Source organism: Drosophila obscura, unplaced genomic scaffold (genome assembly GCF_018151105.1).
Source record: "Drosophila obscura isolate BZ-5 IFL unplaced genomic scaffold, ASM1815110v1 contig_87, whole genome shotgun sequence".
Lineage (NCBI taxonomy): Eukaryota > Metazoa > Arthropoda > Insecta > Diptera > Drosophilidae > Drosophila > Drosophila obscura.
Genome location: NW_024542880.1, coordinates 1,535,611 through 1,558,237, shown reverse-complemented (window position 1 = coordinate 1,558,237; position 22,627 = coordinate 1,535,611).

Sequence of the window (22,627 nt, the reverse complement as noted above, 5' to 3'; positions counted from 1 at the left end):
GATTCTTGTTCACCTGCGGAAATTTGGTCAACATATTCGGCGAGTGTGTCGTCGTAGTTATTGTGTTCTTCATGTTCGTTTATGATTTGTTCATATTCATTCATTGTTGGCATTTGTTCTCCTATGTCTGCAGTTTGTTGTTCGGTCTCCGTTTGAATATTGAAATTTCTTTGTCGCTTATTAACGTCTGCAATTGGCATTGGTGGTCTTTTCCCTGATTCGAATTGTGGTCTATTCATGTAATTAACCTGTCTAGTCTGAATGCTCTTGTCGATTTCCATTGCTTCAGGTTTTGGTTGTGGTTTGTTTGCAAACGGACGAGGTGGCTGGTATTGTGGGTTATAATTTTGTCCAAATTGGTTGGTAGGATTAGTAAAGACCAATCTGTTGCAACTGTCCAAAATTAGCAAATCTAGGAATCATAGATGGGATTTGTTGTTGGATATTTCTTGGTGGATATAGTGTTTTATTTTGGAAAACTAGATTACTAGGATGAGTTTGTCGAGGTATTGATGTCAGTTTCTGAGGTAAATTTCTGAAAACGTTTTGCTGTCCAGTCGCGTGATTAGAACGGAATGCTTGATTCTCTAACTTTAAACATAAATGTAAAGCAGAGGGTAAGTCAGTTGGTTCCTTCATGCCAAGAAGACGTGATAGATCACCACGCATTCCTCGAATAAAGGTGTCCAGAGCTTTATCTCTGTACATCTTAGTCATGAGTCGTTCTGCTTCATGACCTAGTTTCATGCAATTTATCTTATTGAGAATCAAAGATAGGTGTCTGTAAACTGTTTGATGGAATTCTTCCACTGTCTGATTAGTAGTTTGGGTTATTGTGGTCATTTGATATTCTAATGTGCTAATGTCACGTTTGTCCGCGTAATGTAATGTGAGGCATTTTGACATAGCTTCCCAATTCAGGGGAACAGTGTATGACTCTAGCGCGATATCTGCAATACCTGTTATTTTATTGCGAATAGTTTGTAATATGCCGAAATATTTTGGAGTACCGAATGTATTTGCGTATGCTTCTAATATTCTATCTACGCTTTTTTTCCATGATCCAAACTCAGATGGGTTTCCCGAAAATTCCCGTAAAGTTTTCACTATATCGGGCACTCTGTCTAGGTCTGCAAGGTTTCCCTGATGTTCTGGCCTAATTTCGTGTGGTTCTGCACTAGCGAAATCAAAAGTTGGATTCTGAGATTGTTGTATCAAGGATGGCAATGATTCATTTAATATTTGTTGAATGAGTGAAGTTATTTGGGCTGTTGTATTTATGTTTGCATGAGAAGATTGTGGTGGTTCATTACCGGTTGAGACGAGAGTGGCAGGTCTAATTAAATTATTTGGGTTGGACATTTTGACAAAATTTTGTTTAGTTGAAAATTTCAGTTGAAGGAATTTTAGAGAAATGAATTGATTGTGTTTTATAATTATTAATAAATTCAATGTGTTTATATGTAGTGTGTAATTGTGTTGGTGTGTAATGCCTTATATCGAATTAATGTGAATGATGTGAATGATCAATTTAATTTTGTATATTTGTTTGAGAACCAGCAGCTGGTTTTGCCCTTCTATTCTGGAGGGTCCTTGTAGGATTCGCAGAATTGGGTTTTGTTATACCGCCAGCAATATTTGCATCTGCAGTTTTTATGTTTTTATTATTTTACGTTTTCGTTATATTTCATTTGCACTTCTTAATTTATATTCATTGATCATTTACACTTTCACTTGAACTTACTCACTTTATTTTAGCTTTAGTTTATATTTCGTTATTAATTGTATTTGTTTTCTTTCCGTTTGAGGTATGCTTTTGTTCACTTATTCACTAACTTACATTTTAAAAAATGTTAGGTACGGCTACTCCTTCTGGTGATCCGGATTTGGTCCTTTTTGCTTCCTACTTGGGATCCTGCGATCGACACGAATAAAGGGCGCTCTGTGGACGAACCTTACAGAGATTGTAGTCCGCCGATGTTGTTCCGGCTTCCTTTCGGGGGAGTCCTGACCGGAACGCAAGGTTGACGGGCCAAAAGAGTCGTACCGAAGGTTTCCTCGCAATTGAACTTAATCAATTGTCCTCCTGTTGGAGTTGCGTAGGGGTCTCCTGTACTGATCGAACTTAATCAGATTTCCTCTTCGAAAATAAAAATCGGACTGAATTTACAAACTTAAGATATCCCTAAACTAGCTGTGCGCTTTCGGCAGCGACGCCGGCGTAGTTCGTGGCGACGTCGGCGTAGGCGGATACTTCTCTGCTGACGGCGACAATTGCAGTTTCACCACTTTGGACCTGGCTATAGCTGGTGGCGACGTCGGCGTAAACGGATACTTTTCCGTTGGCGGCGACAATTGTTAATTAAGCATTTTGGGATTTTATTTATGTTCCCGGAATCTTGGGTCGGCGCAACTGTTTGGTCACAAAGTTGCGGAATTGTTTCCGCCACTGAACTCTTGTTCATGTGGCGAACAATGTTGTTGTTAACTTGTATGTTTTCATCATCATTCATCATAATAAAATACTTTTTCTATCTATATAAATATATTATTTTGTATCATTGTTTTACGTTCATCAAAGCCTAAATTAGTTCAGCTAAAAAGTAATACGACATTCATTGACTGTTAGGCGGTACGAAGTTTGCCGGGTCAGCTAGTTTGTATATAAAACAGTGATTGGATTTAGTAGAAGCAGTCACAAATGATCACGCTTCAGTGTTTTCAAAACAGATATCCATTCCAATAAATTCTCCTCGTCAATGTTGGCCACATTATTTTCATCCATGCCCAGCAAAATGATTAAATTGTGCAAGAATATATTATGGTGCTGAATCAAAATCACCACCATTGTTCGTCTTTCATCATGAACGTGATGGATGCTGAGTTAAGGGACTTCTCGTTGTCTATTACTACACATTTCGGAATACCATAGTAGAATAGGATGTCGTGTAATGGTTTTTTAACATCTTCTAAAGACTTCGATTTAATTATTCTTGCTTGTGCTAGTTTTGAAAATTTATCTATTGCTGTGAGGACAAGTTTTTTTTCTGTTGAAAATATATCTATATGGATCGTGTGTCCTGGGAATTCAGGAATTGGTGTTTTTGTTATTTCTGGATTTGTGGGATGCCTATCGTATTTGCCTTCTTTGCATACCTGACATTGTTTTACTAATGTTTCTATTTTATTCTTCATTTTGGGGAAGTAATATTTTTCTGATATTTGCAACTTATTTTCTTGGGCATTTCTATGAGCTCTATTGTGTGCTTGTAGAATTATCTCCTCCTGTTGTGATTCTACTGTTACATCCTGTACTTTTGATTGAGTAAATCTAACCTTGAAAGATCTGAAATGGTCCGGGTATAGTCTTTGAATTTGTCCCATAATGTCTTCTGTCGTTTGTATTCCGTTTATTACAGGGGGGTTCAAATATTTTGTTAATATTTTCATAAGATCTTCGTCTGAGAATGTTGGCTGAGAAATGGTATGTCTATGGAATGTAGGGAATGGAATAGTGAATTTGTAGTCAGGTGGCTGTTCCTTAAGGATAAAAATCTGATTTTTAAATGCGTTAATTGGTACTTTCATGCTATAAATAAGATTGTGCGAAGAAATTTGGGCACTGTGTTGAGTTCCTGTTATTGCATTAACTTCATTCTGCTTAGGTAATCTGGAAAGTGCTTCAGCAACTACATTTTCTTTTCCTGGTTTGTAAAGTAGTTCCTTGTTATATTCATCTAGATACGATTTCCATCGCCTTATTGCTATTCCACCCTTCCAATTACAATCGTGTGTAAGGGGTTCATGATCTGTGTAGATCTTTACCTTAGAGCCACCATAAAGGTAACCTCTAAAAGATTTTACGGCCCAGCATATGGCTAACATTTCCTTTTTTGCAGTTTCATAGCTTTCTTCAGTTTTTGAGAGGGTTCTGGATATAAATGATATCGGTCTATCGGCTTGTGAAAGTACTGCTCCTATTGCGTAGTCTGAAGCATCTGTAGTTAATGTAAATTCTTTAGTGAAATCGGGATATTGTAATATTACTTCATCAGAAATTAGAGCATTTTTAAGTTGCTCGAAGGCTTTCCTAGCTTCCTCATTTAACTGTATTGCCTTCCTGGATGAAGCTCTTTTTGATATTCGTCCGTCTTCGCCTCTAAGTAATTATGTAAGTGGTTTGGCTATTGATGCGTATCCCATTATGAATCTTCTATAATATCCTGACAGTCCGAGAAATGATCTGAGTTCTTTGAGTGTTTTTGGGAGAGGGTAGTTGGTTATTGCTTCTATTTTTGCTGGATTTGTTTCAATTCCTTTGTCTGATATTACGAAACCTAAAAACTCGACTTTTGTTTTGAAAAACTCGCATTTGTCTAGCTGACATTTTATGTTTGCTGCATTTAGTGTATTGAAGATTATGTCGAGATTCGTACAATGTGTTTCCTCGTCTTTGCTAAAGACAATAATATCATCTATATAGATATAACAAATTTTCCCTATGTGATCTCTCAGAATATCATCAAGGGCGCGTTGAAATATAGAGGGGGCATTTTTTAATCCAAAGGGGAGTCTTGTGAATTCGTATTTACCATGGTTAACGGAAAACGCTGTTTTTTCTATGTCTTTATCTTTCAAGAGGATCTGATGAAACCCACTTTTAAGATCTAGTACGGAGAATAATTTGTTGTTACCTAATTGTGCAAGTACTCCGTTGATGTCTGGTATAGGGTACCTATCTGCTATTGTGACACTATTTAATTTTCTGTAATCAATGACCATTCTGTATTTTTTTATATTTGACGCATCTAATTTTTTTGGGACGATCCACACTGGTGAATTGTATGGTGATCTAGAGGGTCGTATAATATTGTTTTCTAAAAGGTCTTTAACTTGTTTATTAACCTCATCTTTTAAAGCCATGGGATATTGATAAAACTTAGAATAAACTGGTGTATCTGCGTATTTCTGCTCTTACATTAGTGGTGTAGGTAAGTTTGTCATTAGCTTCTGCAAAGAGTTTATAATATTTCTTTAAGAGTTGACTTAACACGAGTTTCTGGTGATGAGTCAGGTGATCTGCTCTAGGGATGATTAAATTTACTGATTCAAATTTCTTTTGTTTGATAGGGATAATTGTTCCATTCCTTAAGATCATTTTTCCTTTTCCAACGTCGATGGTGGCACCAAGTTCTTTTAGGCTATCGTTTCCTAATATTGCATCGAACGTTTTGAGAGTTGGTAATAGGAAGAATTTAACTATTGCTCCTGGATCATTAAAGAGATTAGCCATTTTGTGATGGGTTATTGGTATATTGCCTCCTATAGAGACAGCATGAAATTTGTTTTTATTGGGTATTGGATTTGGAACAAACTTGGGTTGAATATAGTTTCTGTTAGAGCCGGTGTCAATTAATATACTGAGTGTTTCTCCGCTCCTCACCTTGCATTCGAAATAGGGTAGTGAGGAGTCTGCTATTCTAAAAAATTAAGCTGAGTGTATTCGTTGTATTGTGATTCTTGTTCACCTGCGGAAATTTGGTCAACATATTCGGCGAGTGTGTCGTCGTAGTTATTGTGTTCTTCATGTTCGTTTATGATTTGTTCATATTCATTCATTGTTGGCATTTGTTCTCCTATGTCTGCAGTTTGTTGTTCGGTCTCCGTTTGAATATTGAAATTTCTTTGTCGCTTATTAACGTCTGCAATTGGCATTGGTGGTCTTTTCCCTGATTCGAATTGTGGTCTATTCATGTAATTAACCTGTCTAGTCTGAATGCTCTTGTCGATTTCCATTGCTTCAGGTTTTGGTTGTGGTTTGTTTGCAAACGGACGAGGTGGCTGGTATTGTGGGTTATAATTTTGTCCAAATTGGTTGGTAGGATTAGTAAAGACCAATCTGTTGCAACTGTCCAAAATTAGCAAATCTAGGAATCATAGATGGGATTTGTTGTTGGATATTTCTTGGTGGATATAGTGTTTTATTTTGGAAAACTAGATTACTAGGATGAGTTTGTCGAGGTATTGATGTCAGTTTCTGAGGTAAATTTCTGAAAACGTTTTGCTGTCCAGTCGCGTGATTAGAACGGAATGCTTGATTCTCTAACTTTAAACATAAATGTAAAGCAGAGGGTAAGTCAGTTGGTTCCTTCATGCCAAGAAGACGTGATAGATCACCACGCATTCCTCGAATAAAGGTGTCCAGAGCTTTATCTCTGTACATCTTAGTCATGAGTCGTTCTGCTTCATGACCTAGTTTCATGCAATTTATCTTATTGAGAATCAAAGATAGGTGTCTGTAAACTGTTTGATGGAATTCTTCCACTGTCTGATTAGTAGTTTGGGTTATTGTGGTCATTTGATATTCTAATGTGCTAATGTCACGTTTGTCCGCGTAATGTAATGTGAGGCATTTTGACATAGCTTCCCAATTCAGGGGAACAGTGTATGACTCTAGCGCGATATCTGCAATACCTGTTATTTTATTGCGAATAGTTTGTAATATGCCGAAATATTTTGGAGTACCGAATGTATTTGCGTATGCTTCTAATATTCTATCTACGCTTTTTTTCCATGATCCAAACTCAGATGGGTTTCCCGAAAATTCCCGTAAAGTTTTCACTATATCGGGCACTCTGTCTAGGTCTGCAAGGTTTCCCTGATGTTCTGGCCTAATTTCGTGTGGTTCTGCACTAGCGAAATCAAAAGTTGGATTCTGAGATTGTTGTATCAAGGATGGCAATGATTCATTTAATATTTGTTGAATGAGTGAAGTTATTTGGGCTGTTGTATTTATGTTTGCATGAGAAGATTGTGGTGGTTCATTACCGGTTGAGACGAGAGTGGCAGGTCTAATTAAATTATTTGGGTTGGACATTTTGACAAAATTTTGTTTAGTTGAAAATTTCAGTTGAAGGAATTTTAGAGAAATGAATTGATTGTGTTTTATAATTATTAATAAATTCAATGTGTTTATATGTAGTGTGTAATTGTGTTGGTGTGTAATGCCTTATATCGAATTAATGTGAATGATGTGAATGATCAATTTAATTTTGTATATTTGTTTGAGAACCAGCAGCTGGTTTTGCCCTTCTATTCTGGAGGGTCCTTGTAGGATTCGCAGAATTGGGTTTTGTTATACCGCCAGCAATATTTGCATCTGCAGTTTTTATGTTTTTATTATTTTACGTTTTCGTTATATTTCATTTGCACTTCTTAATTTATATTCATTGATCATTTACACTTTCACTTGAACTTACTCACTTTATTTTAGCTTTAGTTTATATTTCGTTATTAATTGTATTTGTTTTCTTTCCGTTCTAGGTATGCTTTTGTTCACTTATTCACTAACTTACATTTTAAAAAATGTTAGGTACGGCTACTCCTTCTGGTGATCCGGATTTGGTCCTTTTTGCTTCCTACTTGGGATCCTGCGATCGACACGAATAAAGGGCTCTCTGTGGACGAACCTTACAGAGATTGTAGTCCGCCGATGTTGTTCCGGCTTCCTTTCGGAGGAGTCCTACCGGAACGCAAGGTTGACGGGCCAAAAGAGTCGTACCGAAGGTTTCCTCGCAATTGAACTTAATCAATTGTCCTCCTGTTGGAGTTGAGTAGGGGTCTCCTGTACTGATCGAACTTAATCAGATTTCCTCTTCGAAAATAAAAATCGGACTGAATTTACAAACTTAAGATATCCCTAAACTAGCTGTGCGCTTTCGGCAGCGACGCCGGCGTAGTTCGTGGCGACGTCGGCGTAGGCGGATACTTCTCTGCTGACGGCGACAATTGCAGTTTCACCACTTTGGACCTGGCTATAGCTGGTGGCGACGTCGGCGTAAACGGATACTTTTCCGTTGGCGGCGACAATTGTTAATTAAGCATTTTGGGATTTTATTTATGTTCCCGGAATCTTGGGTCGGCGCAACTGTTTGGTCACAAAGTTGCGGAATTGTTTCTGCCACTGAACTCTTGTTCATGTGGCGAACAATGTTGTTGTTAACTTGTATGTTTTCATCATCATTCATCATAATAAAATACTTTTTCTATCTATATAAATATATTATTTTGTATCATTGTTTTACGTTCATCAAAGCCTAAATTAGTTCAGCTAAAAAGTAATACGACATTCATTGACTGTTAGGCGGTACGAAGTTTGCCGGGTCAGCTAGTTTGTATATAAAACAGTGATTGGATTTAGTAGAAGCAGTCACAAATGATCACGCTTCAGTGTTTTCAAAACAGATATCCATTCCAATAAATTCTCCTCGTCAATGTTGGCCACATTATTTTCATCCATGCCCAGCAAAATGATTAAATTGTGCAAGAATATATTATGGTGCTGAATCAAAATCACCACCATTGCAACATTATTAATATTTATTGTAATTATAAAAGTAAATAAATTTTCCGCCGCACCAAATTGTGTGCATCAGCTACTTTTCATGGATGGTTGATGGTGCCAGTGACAATCGGAGTTTCACAACTGTGAACAATTCCCACCGTTCCTCATAGATGTGCTGTGTATGGGAAAAAGCTATTGATTTTTTCCGGTCCGAAAATTGGAGGTATGGGAAGACTTGAAGGACGAGTTGGTGTCCCGGTTCCGAGCCGTAGGTGGTGAGTTTGAGTGCCACTTTCGCAGTCGCGAGCAGAAGTCGGCTTATCGCTCGGCGCCGAAGTTTCAATCATCCGTAAGGCTAGTGGAGGAGATAGAGCCAGAGTCGGAACTGTTGGAGGAAGAAGAAGAGGTTATGGTTGAGGAAACCCACCTGGCGAACAAGCCCAAGCTGTGCTGCTGGAACTGTGGCCAATGTGACCACGGATTCCGGGATTGTGTGGCGAAGGAGCGCAAAACATTTTGCTGCCGTTGTGGGGAGCCAGAAATGTGCACGCCAACATGTCCCAAGTGTTCGGGTACCGCACGAGTGGGTGTGATGAAGGCGGAAGACCATCGCCCCTGAATGAAGCCCGCGAGGAGATAAATAATACTCTTTCTAATAAAATTATACAAAATAATAATCATTCTAGTACATGGCAGTCCTGATTTTTGACGATTGGCAGCTGGAAGTGATGAGCAGTGTCAGCCGTAGACTCCAAAAGGCTCGTTCACGGTTTCGGAAAATGCGAGTCAGGCATGGAGCAGGACGCGATCCCAGGGTTTTTGCCGAGGTGCAGCTCCGACAACAGAAGATTGCCGGACTCCTGGATATAATACGTCTCCATCGTCAAGAAAGCCTCAGGGGAAGACAGGGCCATAATCGGCAAGGCGAGAATATCTGTTCAATATAACGTAATGAGCAAAGAAATTATATTTTATATATGGAGCAAGCAATGTACTTGGGGATAGATTTCTGGAGATCCTTTGTGTTGGATCACAGTCTTGGGAGAGGAGCCAGGTTCATCCAGCGAGGCCCAAATATCCGAAGTCCAAAAGTCGCAAATCAGGTCAAATCAAATCAAGTCCAAATGCCGAAGACCGCCAGGAGAACGTGGGCTTGGATGCTTGGGATTTGGAAGAAAGGGTATCGGAAGAGTTGGAAAGGGCTAAGAAGGAGTTCCTGAGGTATTGGGAATAACGACGGTAGAAGAGCATCGGATGCAGTTGGTGGAGGGCGCTGAACCCTTCAAGGATCGGCACTATCCTCAATCTCCAGCGATGCAGGAAATGGTCTCGGCCGAGGTGGACAAAATACTGGAATTAGGAGTTATAGAGGTTAGCGATAGTCCATGGAGCAATCGGACGACGGTGGTGCGGAAACCAAACAAAAACCGATTCTGTTTGGACGACCGAAAGCTAAATCAGCTTATAGCCTTTTCACACTGACGACCATCCACCATCCATTTCTGGGATGGTGCGTAAGGTTTTGCCGTTCCGAAAATTTCCCAGTTATTCCACCATCCATCTGGGATGTTCCTAAATCGCACGTTTCAGTGCGGTATTTTTTCGATAATTGTCAAATGCAACCATAAATATTTGACATTCACATCAAACAATCGGCATTCACTACTTGTTGCCGACGAAATTTAAATTTAAACCATAACAGCCACGTAGGCGCATACGGCAACGCTACCATTCATAAGCACCACCATTCGGCAACTCTAAAACAGAGACAATTGAGGATAAACCAGCGAAGCAAGAACACAAAGTTTTTTAAAGCTCTCTCTTATTATTATTATTAAACTCACATAATAAATTGGAATGCTATATAAATTTGTTTACCCTTTATTGCTTCGAAATATTCAACGCCAGTGCCTCAACATTTCTTTAAAAAACTTTTAATTACGCACAAACAACAAACATAATCGTGAACCACGCTTGAATTTCAACAAATTGCGAAATGCACAAGACGCTCGCATACACAATAGCCTACATACACACACATAAGTGTAAAAGCCTTGTATGTGTAAGAACCTTGCTGTAGTAGATCGCGCCGAATACAAGGAACGTGGGAACACACAGTAAAACCAAGTTAAAGTGCACAAGTCAATAACATATGCGTATATAAACATGCCTGTTTTGGAGTGGGTTGGCCAGTCGTGGGGGTCGAATAAAAATGCGTGGGGGCGTCTTCTTTCTTTCACTTATAATTTTCAACTCGTCTCATGTTTCTTACAACTATTACAAATGAGCCTTAACTACGATGTTGCCAAAGAGTGGTGAATTTGCGCTCTTCGCTCTTCTCTCTTCGCTCCTCTTTGCTTGTTCGCTGCCTACTTTTAGGCCTAAACATTCCGCCCCCCTTGCAGTATCCTGCAAACAAGGATAACAAAAAAACGGAAATTTGCCACGGAACCAATTATTATTGGTGGGCGCATACGCCGGACACCATCCAGCCGAAAACGGTGTTTTGCACCAACGGTCCGCCTTGACTTGGAATCAGTCCCGGCTGCATGATCTCTGAGTACAGATCGGCCCCCAACACTAAGTTGGTTGTGCTCGGCCGGAACCAGCGATCGTCCGCTAGGGGGATGTTGGCCGTGTTAGCCAGACGCTGGTCCACTACGGGCTTGATGGGGGTGCGCAAACTGGTCGGCATCACCTTCAAAATTACTTCCTTCCGGAAGGCGGAGGTGCGCGATTTGATTACGGCCGTGCATGCCCTCTCCGTGCCGACACGGGTGACGGAGAGCCCGAAGGCCGTTGCCCGGGATGTGTCGATATGGCTGAGAGGGCAGCACGGGTCGACCACTGCGCGTAGGTCGAATGTCTTGGACCCCGTATCAAAAATCACACTCACAGTGGGCAACACTGTTGTCCGTTGGCGCTCCAGGATGGAGGAGAGCGAGATGGTGGGAATCGGCCTAGCGGGAGGTTGGGGGGAGTCCTGACGTGCGAGCGATGTCGCTCGCGTGTGTGCTGGCGAAGTTTGCTGCTCCTCGGCAATGTGCAGCAAAGTGTGGTGGTCCCCCTGGCATACATGACACCGATCCTTTCGTCGGCACGTTGCTCCTGAATGCTGGTGCGCGAGGCACTTCGGGCAATACTTGTTTAAGAGTACGGCCCGTAGTCACTTCACCGCAGCCAAACGCATGAAGCGCTGGCACTTCCGCAAAGCGTAAACACCGCGGCATACGCGGCATCGGAATGATGCCGTTCCTTTTGGGCCTCTCTGCTCTTGGGATGTACGGGGTGCCAAACTGCTGCGTAAGAAAAACAAGGGGAACGAGGTGGAGATTAGCGAACAAGCATTACTTGGTTTTAGACCGGATGCCAGTCTCGATAGGAAGCAGTATCAACTTCGCGATTGGACGTTTGATGACGCCTCGGGCAGTCAAGACGTCGACTACATGGACCTTGAGATCGGCGCCTGGATATGTGTTCTGGATTCGCCCGAGGCGCCATTCGTTAGCTGGAAGATTATCTTCTTTGATGATCACCATGTCATTTAGTTGGAGGTCTCGCGATGGCAGCTGCCATTTGTTCCTTTTGTGGAGTTCCTTGAGGTATTCCTTTTTCCACCGGAGACAGATATGTTGATGGAGGGACTTAAGACGCTGCCAGCGATTTAAAATAGATGCTGCGTCGGCGCCAATTTCTGGCTCAGTGTTGGATAGGAGTGGGCCCCCACAAGGAAGTGACCCGGGCTCAACGCCAGCAGGTCGGTCGGGTCTTCGGACATTGGCGAAATCGGACGTGAATTCAAGCATGCCTCTACCTTGGACAGTAGAGTTGACAGCTCCTCAAAGGTATGCTTGAACGTGGTCGTGGATTTATAGAAGAGAGTTTTAAAACTCTTCACCCCAGCTTCCCATAAGCCACCCATGTGTGGGGCACTAGGAGGGTTGAACTGCCAGGATAGCTGTTGATGGCTGTATTTAGAAAGGACAAGATTTCTTGTTGCCTCCAAGAACTCACGCGACAGGACCTTGGCAGCTCCGACAAAGGTTTTCCCATTATCGGAGTGCATTGTCGCTGGACACCCACGCCGTGCTATAAACCTCGAAAATGCCGCTAAGAATTTTTCGGTCGTGAGGTCTGAGGTCGCTTCCAAATGGACCGCTTTGGTGCTAAAACACACAAAGACGCACACGTACCGTTATCAAACAGGCTCTGCCTGTGTAATTCTTAATGTCAAAGGGGCCGGCAAAGTCGACACCGGTGTGTGTGAAAGGGCGCGAAAAGGAAGTACGATGAGCAGGTAGCTCTCCCATTAGTTGGGTCTGAAGCCTTTTGCGATGGACTACGCAAACCTTGCAGGAATTGATCGTGGATTTGACCAACACTTTGAGTTTAGGGATCCAGTGCTTTGCTCGGATGAGGCGCATCATCAGCTGGTTGCCCCCATGTAGCGAGATTTGATGCGTGAAGCTTACAAGCAGGCGAGAATATAAACACGTGTAGGGCAGTATAATTGGATGCCGCTCATCATAATTGAGAGTCTCGCTGGATCAGATGCGACCACAGGCCCGGATAACTCCGTGTTTGTTCAAGAACGGGTTAAGGTTAAGGAGATTGCTTGTGCGCGGGACGGATTTCCCTTGAAGCAACCCCTTATATTCAATCGGGTACTCACTTCGTTGCGTGAGGATGACCAATTTCTCCTGAGCCTTAGAGAGCTCCTTATGATGCAGATCTGCTGAACATGGATCTGAGCTTCCCTTGCAGCGCGTTACGAAGCGTAGTACGTACGCAAGAACGCGGATAGCCTTGTCAAACTTGGAAAATCGTTCCAGAAAGCTATATGCAGAGCTGGCGGTTGCCACATTGACCTTGATAGGACGTTGTTCCAGTTCCGTTTCAAGATGAAGTTCAGTGGAAGCTGGCCAATGATGCTGTGCAGCCTGCAACCATTCTGGTCCGTGCCACCACAGCGAACTGCCAAGTAGTTCAACTGCTGACACTCCTCTGCTCGCAAGGTCGGCTGGGTTGGACTCGGATCGTACGTGGCGCCACTGTTTGGCGTCTGTCGTCTGGGTAATTCTGGTTACCCTGTTCGCCACAAACGTTGACCACGCACATGGAGGCTTATTCAGCCATGCTAAAACTATTGTCGAGTCAGTCCAGTAGTAACACTCACACTCCTTTAGGGGTAGCTGTGGAATTACTGCTGCTGACAATTCGGCTAGCAACACGGCTCCGCACAATTCTAACTGTGGGATGGACACCGTTTTCGTGGGAGCGACTCTAGTTTTTGCGGTAAGGAGGTGGACAGAGATTCTTTCGAGAGTTTCCGTGCGGATATAAAGCGCGGCGCCGTATGCGCGCTGAGACGCATCACAGAACCCATGGATTTGCAGTCGCAGCTTTGGCCGGGTTTCCACCCATCGTGGAATGCGCACCTCCCCGAGGCTTGCAAAGTGGTCGAGCAACTCTTGCCACTTTGAAGTGAGGTCATCGGGTAGCGGATCATCCCACCCTAGTTCTCTGAGCCATGTTTTCTGCATGAAAATCTTTGCGCGGACTATGACTGGCGCTAACCACCCAGCGGGATCGAAAAGTTTCGCAATCTGCGAGAGAACTTCTCGTTTGGACACCAGTGATTTGGTCGGAAACTGGGAAGGTGTAAGAAAGAACTCATCGGAGTCCGCTTTCCATCGGATTCCAAGCGTCTTTGCAGCACTGGCTTCCTCTATCTCGAGGAAGTCGGATCTTAGTCGGTGCTGTTCTGGGATGACCTTGAGCAAGTCCTTTTTATTAGAGGTCCACTTTCTTAATGGAAACTCTGCGGATTCAAGTGCATTACGGAGCTCAGATATACATTGTACTGCACAACTCTCAGTGTGAGCTCCTGCTAAACACATCGTCAACATACATGTAGTTGGATATAATGTCACTAGCTAGGGGGTAGCGACACTGCACATCTTTAGCTAATTGCTGCAGTACTCTGATTGCTAGGAATGGGGCACAGTTTACTCCAAAGGTGACTGTGTTCAGTTCGAAATCTCGGAGCTCATTGTCCTTTGTTCGAAAAAGGATTCTTTGGTATGGAGTGTGTTTTGGATCCACCAGGATTTGCCTATACATTTTGGTAATGTCTGCGTTAAACACATACTCAAAGAACCGCCATTTTAGGATCTGCATCGTCAGATCCGATTGGAAAACGGGTCCTGGATGTAGGACGTCGTTGAGGCTTTTGCCGTTTGAAGACGGACTGGAGGCGTTAAACACAAAGCAAAGCTTTGTGGTGGTGCTATCTGGCTTATAGACAGCATGATGCGGGAGATAAAAATTGTCTGGGCCGTTTGTAGGGGGGACTGGTCTCATATGACCAAGGTCCGAATACTCCTGAAGGACCTTATCGTACTGCTCTTTAAGGGATGGGTTCTTATTTAACCGATTCTCATTACGAAGGAGCTGAGCCAGTGCGATAGATCTTGAATGACCCAAGTTAATGGATTCAGGATTCTTAAAAGGGAGGGTGACAACATATCTACCATCTTCGCTCCTGGTGGTTGTCTGCTGAAAAAACTTCTCACAAGCTGCGTCGGATTCTTTTACCAGTGTAACTGGGATATCCTCCACCTCCCAAAATTTTGTGAGAAGTTTCTCCAACCTGACATCTTGACTCAGTGAAATTCGAGTGGAGAAAGATGAGATGACTTTGTTGCCAGTGTTGGAAATGGGACCCGTGATGGTCCAGCCAAAAATCGTTTCCTGACCTAAAAGGGTACCACAGATATTGGTATAGAACCCCTTTAGTAGTATAGATGGAAGGACGTCAGCTCCCAGTAAAACATCTATCTGGGAACTCTTGTGAAAATGTGGATCTGCCAGTTGTAGATTGGGAAGCCCTTCCAAAGAACTTTGTGGAATTGTGTAGGAGGGCAGGTTCCCTGCCAACTTTGGAAGGACGAAAGCCGAAGTTTCAATTTGAATTCTGGGCTTAATTGGAGAGCCAATATGGAAATGGCATAAACGTTGAGTTTGGGCTGCAATGGCTCCATTGAGCCCCGAAACTTGAGCGTCAACCGACTGATACTGGGGTCGTATCAATTTAAACAGACGTTCAGAAATGAAGGTCGCTTCTGACCCCGAGTCAACCAATGCACGTGCTGTATATTTTGTTCCCAAAGAACATACCTGGATTAAGGCCGTGCCGAGAAGAACACTATGTGTGCTTGCCGAGAAATAATTTTGGACCGTCGTTTGTGGGAGAGAAGTGGACTGTATATTTAGGGACGTGTCCAAAGCTATTGCAGGACCACCTGCTTGGGAATTCGTCGGACGATGAAGGAGAGTGTGATGACGCCCCTTGCAGGTATGGCAATTATGCGCACTAGTGCAATCCTTGAGTTGGTGACCTCTTGCGAAGCAATTTAAACACAGCATGTGTTGCTTGATATTGTCGCATCGCTCCTGCACGGTCATGAGTAAAAATTTCGGACATGTGCGGATTGGATGATTCTCCTTGGCGCAAAGTTTGCAAGTCTGAATCTTGGCAGTGACCTTGGCTTCAAAGGAGCTCATTCTTTTGGTAGGGGGTTCTTTTCTGGTCGCTTTCAACGCCAGCTGTGGAACTACCTGGGGCCTTACATCTTCGATTGCCTCTTAAGTTCTGTACCGTTCCAACAGAAAAGTATTCAAATCCGCCCATGCTGGAATATCAGCCTTGCTGTGGAGAGACTGTTCCCACAGTGATAATGTGATTTTTGGAAGTTTTGACGAACACAGGAAAACGAGGAGACAATCCCAATTCTCAATGGAGATCTTGGATATTTCCAGAGCCGATAGGCACCCTTGGATGGTGCATTGTAAATCTTTTAACGCGCCTGCAGACTCGTGAGAAATGGGCTGCACATTAAACAGAATTCGGAGTTGACTGTTAACAAATAGTCTTTTGTTTTCGAACCTGCCGACGAGTGCTTCCCATGCTGACGCGAAGCCATCGTTTGTGAGCGGGGACTTGGACACGATAGCCTTAGCATCACCACTCGTCTTGGTATTTAAATGGAACAGCTTTTCGACTTGGGTAAGATTTGGATTTTTGATGTACACCGATGTGAAGATGTCCCGGAACGTAGGCCATTTCAAATAATCTCCGGAAAAGACTTCGGTGTCAACAGGCGGTAGCCGGCAGCCTCTCGGCAACATTTGAAATCGGCATTGGTAGCGTAGTGTTCTCAATCTGTTCGCTAAGCGTTGCTGCACAACGTTCGTAAGCCGCATAGCAGTGATCATATTTTTGATGAAGGGTTGCAGTATCGTTCTCACCGCTGTGTCCAGCAGATTCAGAAAGCGCTCTTGAACAGCGCTCGAATTCTTGTTCGACCTTGTCCCACAAGCTCCGAATCTGCTCTTGTCGGACCTTGAGCGTGTGCAGTGACACTTCGGAGTTGGAGGCAAATTTTGACTCAAACTGACTGAGACGGTCGGTCACCGAAATGAAAGTGGTTAATGAAAACATACTTTGCAATTTAATGTTCTGACCGACTGATCTCGTAATGGGCTGTGTGGCTGGATCTGGGCGCTTTGCAGAGGGGGACGCACGTGGATTAATTTCTTCCGGTCCCAATGAGACCCTAGGCCCAGCGGATTGACTTGGATCGGACTTCGATCTTCTATGGTGCCCGAGCGGAACAGAAAGGAGCTTTTTATCCTTGGCAGTGTCAATTGGCATGCTAGGACCTTATGCAGCCAGAAAATAATTGCGGAAAATAGTATTGCGGACGATATACATTGTGAAGGTACCCTTCCCAACCACCACCACCTACCTCAATCCATCACCGGTCTCAGCTCCCCACCTACCTCACCCACACGTCATCTTGTAAAATGATTTATATATTTTTTTTCATTTTTTTTAGTTCTAAGCCATCCATATCAACTAGCCAATATTTTCATTATTTTTAGTTCTAAGCCATCCATTTCAACTAGCCAATATTTTCATTATTTTTAGTTCTAAGCCATATTAAATAGCCATACAAGTTTAAATATAGCGCCTATCCTTTATTGAGGGACCAGAACCGGTATCCGAACCAGTACATCGGAACCAGCATAGGAACCAGCACATCGGAACCCGCACATCGGAACCCGCACATCGGAACCCGCACATCGGAATCATCATTGGAACCAGCCTAGGAACCAGCCCACCAGAACCAGCGCCGGAACCACCACCGCGAGCGAAGAGAAAGAGATTAAGAGCAACGACAACGGCACAAAAGAAAGCCGAACCACCTGCCCACCCACATCACCGAGCTTGGACCGCTGCTCACGCCGTAGCGCAAGCGCACGCAACGATGAGTAGGGGAGAAACGCGCAGACTCTCCGCCACAAGCGCGACCGAAGGAACTCCCACCCACCCACAGAGCCGAGCGAGGACCGCTGCCCACGCCAGCGACTCACCGACTCCCGTGAGAAGAGCGGAGAGATCCGAAAAGCCGAAGCGCCAGCAGAGGCTAGCGGCAGAGAAACCCAGATTTGGGAGCCAAGGAAGGCACGCGCCAAACAGAGGATCGAGACAGAAGTTTTGACTCTAGAACTGGCCGGTCGCAAGCGGAAAAAGCAAAGTGAAAGTGGAAGCAGAAGACGAGGAGCGGAACAGGCGCCAACAGCAGTGGAACACCAGGAAGACAGGAGCGGAGCAGGAAGCAGAGGGGTAAGCTGGCCTCACGTAGATGAGAAGGAGAAAAGAGATAGGTGCGATCGTAGGGATTAGGGACACACACACACACACACACTCACACAGACACTAAGCTAGCAGACAGGAAATAAAGACAATCATTAAAACCTACACACATCTTTTTATACATACATGGAAATTTGTAGCTTTGTAGTTTCCATTCCTCTGCCCCGCTACTCAAGCGTGGAGCCGTAGTCAACTACCTTCCCGTCCCCTCCCTCGCATGTTTGGGAAGCCAGCCAGTGGGGTCGTACGCGGATGCCCCGGCGTCCACGAACTGGTCTTCCCTCTCACTCTTGCCTAACCACTTTCACTCCGACCCAAACGTGGAGCCGTAGTCCGCTACCTTCCCGTCCCCTCCCCCTTCCCCCTCGCCTACCCTCCTTCCTCCCGGGGACGCCAGCTAAGTGAGACAGTACGCGGATGCCCCTGTCTTCACGAACCGGGCTCTTTCCCCTTCCCTTTTGCCTATCCTCCTACATCCCCAATCGAACCCAAGCGCGGCGAGGCGTCCCACTTCGACGGGGTCTACGTCCCACTGGGCGTGCCCTATGTCCTATCGACCAGACGGCCCGTCACCGTGGCCCATAACTCTGGGTCAACGCCGCCCTACGTTTACGTCCTACCCAAGCGGCACCTCGCACCGCCTATATGCCTCCCCGACCCCGTCTCTATGGTCTTCAATAAAAATCTTGCTGTATTGAAGGCCGGGCCCTGGGCAGACTGAGAGGCTGTACCTTGGCTGGGAACCTTCCTTACAGATTGCGCCCGAGCAGGGACACTCAAGAGATTAGGATCGGGATCGTTAGTGCGGTGCAGAGCGCCACAAATAAAATCGTGTGAACAATAGGGAATATAGCCAGAGCCACGACCAGTGCCCGGCAGACCAGATCATACGACCACCCCCCCACGCCACTTTCAAATACCACGTCGAAAACCCCCCCCGCAACGCAAACCCACCACGGGCCCCCGGGGCCACCCCCCCCGCCGAGAAAAAGGGAAGCGACGCAGCCACTGCGTGTGGCGACCAAGCGCGCCCGGAGGGGGCGCACGGGGAGGGGGGGCCGGAGAGAGGGAGGGGGACAAAAGGAGGGAGGGGGAGCGAGGGGAGGGGCCCGCCAAGAGAACCAAAGGGGGGGGGAGAGAAAGGAAGAACCAGAACAAACAAAAAAACACGAGAGGCCGCGCCGGAGAAGACACGAAAGAAAGCGAGCGGCACACAGGCACCAACCACAACCAGGACCCGACCAGGGCGGAGGAAAACCAAACCCAAAAAGGGCCCCACCACCGACCCCGCAGCGCAACTCCACTCCGGACCCCGATCTTCAGAGCCGTGCCTCACCCCCTTGCAAGGGCTGCATCCCCACAATAAGGATCACCAATCACACCACCTAACGCAAAGCAGGACCAAACCTCTCTTGGAACAGAATGAGTACCCGTTGGATAGGCTCCCGCCGAAAGGACGAGCTGCAGAGCTTGGCCAAGGAATTTGGACTAGGAGAAACCGGTACCGTAGACGAGCTACGTGGCCGGCTTTCAGCCTTTGCCGCACGCAGCGGACACTCGGAAGAAGTACAGGCCAGACTTGAGGAGCTGAACACCCACTTCGGAAACATCCCTAGCCCCAGGGAGCATCGAAGCCCAGCTACGTCGCCGGGGCCAGAAACTCGTACAAAACGAGAAGGGCACATGGACGAGAAGAAACGACAGTTGATCGTGCCCGAGTTGATTAGCCTCACCCGAGACCCAGACTCCAAATCCACAGGAATCCAGGAATCGGTAGCTGATCCCGTGGCCATAGAGGGCACCCAGCCGCATCGTCCGTCCCAAGAGCCACCACGCCTACTGCTTCCAGAGCTGCCCAGCTCGAGCAGAGGGTCTGGCACTGGGCAACGTGTAATTCCGGTGACAACGCCCATTGCCCAGAACGACGACCAGGCGCGCATGCTCAAGGTACCAGAAGCCACACCTCAGCCAGGCCATGGGATAAACGGAACAGGACCTAACGCCATCGTGCCCCGGGCCACAGCGGCCGGATCATCGATTCCCGAGGAGCGCTACCAACCAAGCAGCTCCCAGACTTCGCGAGTCTTTCGCCCAGGAGGAGAGATTTCGTATTCCTTGCTGGCGGACAAGCTCAGGAAGTGGGGACTCACTTTTGATGGCCACGCGGACCCATTGGCATTCATCGAGCGGCTGGAGGAGCGAGTAGAATCCTACGGAGGGAGCCCCGAGCAGCTACCACGTGCCATCTCAGGCCTCTTAACGGGCAAAGCTGAGGGATGGTTCCGCACCTTCCAGATGCAAGGACAAAACTGGACTGATTTCCGCAAGGAATTCCTGGATTTCTTCTTGCCCCCCAGATACTTCCAGCGCTTGGAAGACACCACCGGAGTCGTGACCAGAAGCCCAAAGAATCATTCAGGGACTACATGATTGAACTTCGGCTGATGATGCAGCGCGCCCGGTACACCCGTGAACAAGATCTAGACAGGATCTATGAGAATCTAAGACCGGAATATCAACTGTACACGCGCCGGCATGATTTTCGCTCACTTACTGAATTAACGCAGCTCATCGCCGCCTACGAAACGGCCCGGGACCGAGATGCCCTTCGCGATCCTTCATCAGTCAGCGAATGGCCGAGGAGATCGGGACAGCGATGAACAAACGCGAGGTGAGGACCAGGATCAGCCTGGCAGATGGGTCAAGGAAGGAGATCACGCAGGCGATAACAGTGAAGGCGCGACTCGACCAGGAGGAAACCCAAGTCTCGCTTTTGGTCTTGCCCACAGTGCTGGACGACCTAATCTTAAGCCTTGACTTCTTGGGTGGAGTTCGAGCCAGAATCCACTGCGGACGAGCATATCTCCAGCTGAAGCCCTGCCCGGATTCCCCCCAACGACAACCAGAAAATGCCATGCTGCCGCACACCCGGACAGTAACCTTCGCCAACCCTCTGGTGACCCCAAGCCAACCAACCGCCACCCCGATTCCCCAAGCCACAATAGACACCACCGAAACTACGCCCCGTGCCAAGCAAATCAGATCCAAACAACATAGGAAGACAACCCCGTCAAGCAACCTGGACCGGCACCCGACTACGAACCAAGGCTTGGCAGAGACAGCTATCACCAGCGCGGCAAACCAGGAGTCACCTGAAAATCTACGATCACGGGCAGAGACTTTGGCAGCGGCAGCCACTCCCAGTGTGCCAAACCAGGAGCCTCATGTCCAGACACCTTCACGGGCAGGTACTTTGGCAGAGACGGCCAACAACAGCGCGTCAAACCAGGAGTCACCTGCAAATCTACGATCACGGACAGAGACTTTGGCAGCGGCCGCCACTCCCAGGGTGCCCAACCAGGAGCCTCATGTCCAGACACCTTCACAGACAGGAACTTTGGCAGAGACGGCCAACAACAGCGCGTCAAACCAGGAGTCATCTGCAAAACTACGATCACGGGTAAAGACTTTGGCAGAGGTAGCTGTATCCAGCGGACCAAACCAGGAGTCAAACCCGAAGCAACGGTCACGGACAGAGACTTTGGCAACGGCCGCCACACCCAGTGTGCCAAACCAGGAGCCTCATGCCCAGACACCTTCACGGGCAGAAACGTTGGTGGAGACGGCCATCCACCAGCAAGAAAACGACAACGAACCAAGACTTGGACAGAGACGGCAACAACCAGCCCAGCAAACCAGGAGCTGACTCCAAGAAAACCCAAGGAAAACCCCAGCACTCGCAGCAAACGGACAACATCAATACCGAGCCCAGCGCCCAACGCGACCGGAAAGGCTCCGGAACAACAGGACGCCGGCAACAAGAACCAAAACGTGGACTACAACCTGGAGCCACTGGCCGACGCCAAAGTAGGCCGGACGAGGAATCCGTTCCGCACCACCGATCGGGACGACTACGACCAATCAATCTTGGCTGCGGTCACAGCCATGGAATTGGAGGACCTCTCTCCCTGGCCACCAGCCACCGACCACGTAGAGCCTCCCACAGCAGAGGCAGCCAAATTCTTGGAGGAGGAATTGGCCAAATTCGACGGGATGACCGGAATTTCACAGATCGCAGAGCATACGATCACCATGCGGGACGACAAGCCCGTGAAGCAGCGGTATTTCCTCAAAAATCCAGCCATGCAAAAGATAATCGACGCCCAGGTTACAGAATTACTACACGACGGACGAATCGAGCCCTCCCGAAGCCCACACAGCGCACCAATCGTACTGGTGGGGAAGAAGACTGGCGAAATGCGGATGTGTGTGGACTATCGGCAGTTAAACGCCCGATCTGTGCCCGATGCATACCCACTACCAGGCATAACTCATATTCTGGAAAGACTCCGGAACGCCTGCTACATTTCCACGCTGGACCTCAAAAACGGATACTGGCAGATCCCGGTGGCGGAAGACAGCCGAGCGGCAACAGCATTCACCGTTCCTGGTAGAGGCCTCTTCCAATGGAAGGTCATGCCATTTGGTCTCCACTCCGCACCAGCCACCTTTCAACGAGCCCTGGACAGCGTCATTGGCCCCGACATGGAGCCACACGCCTT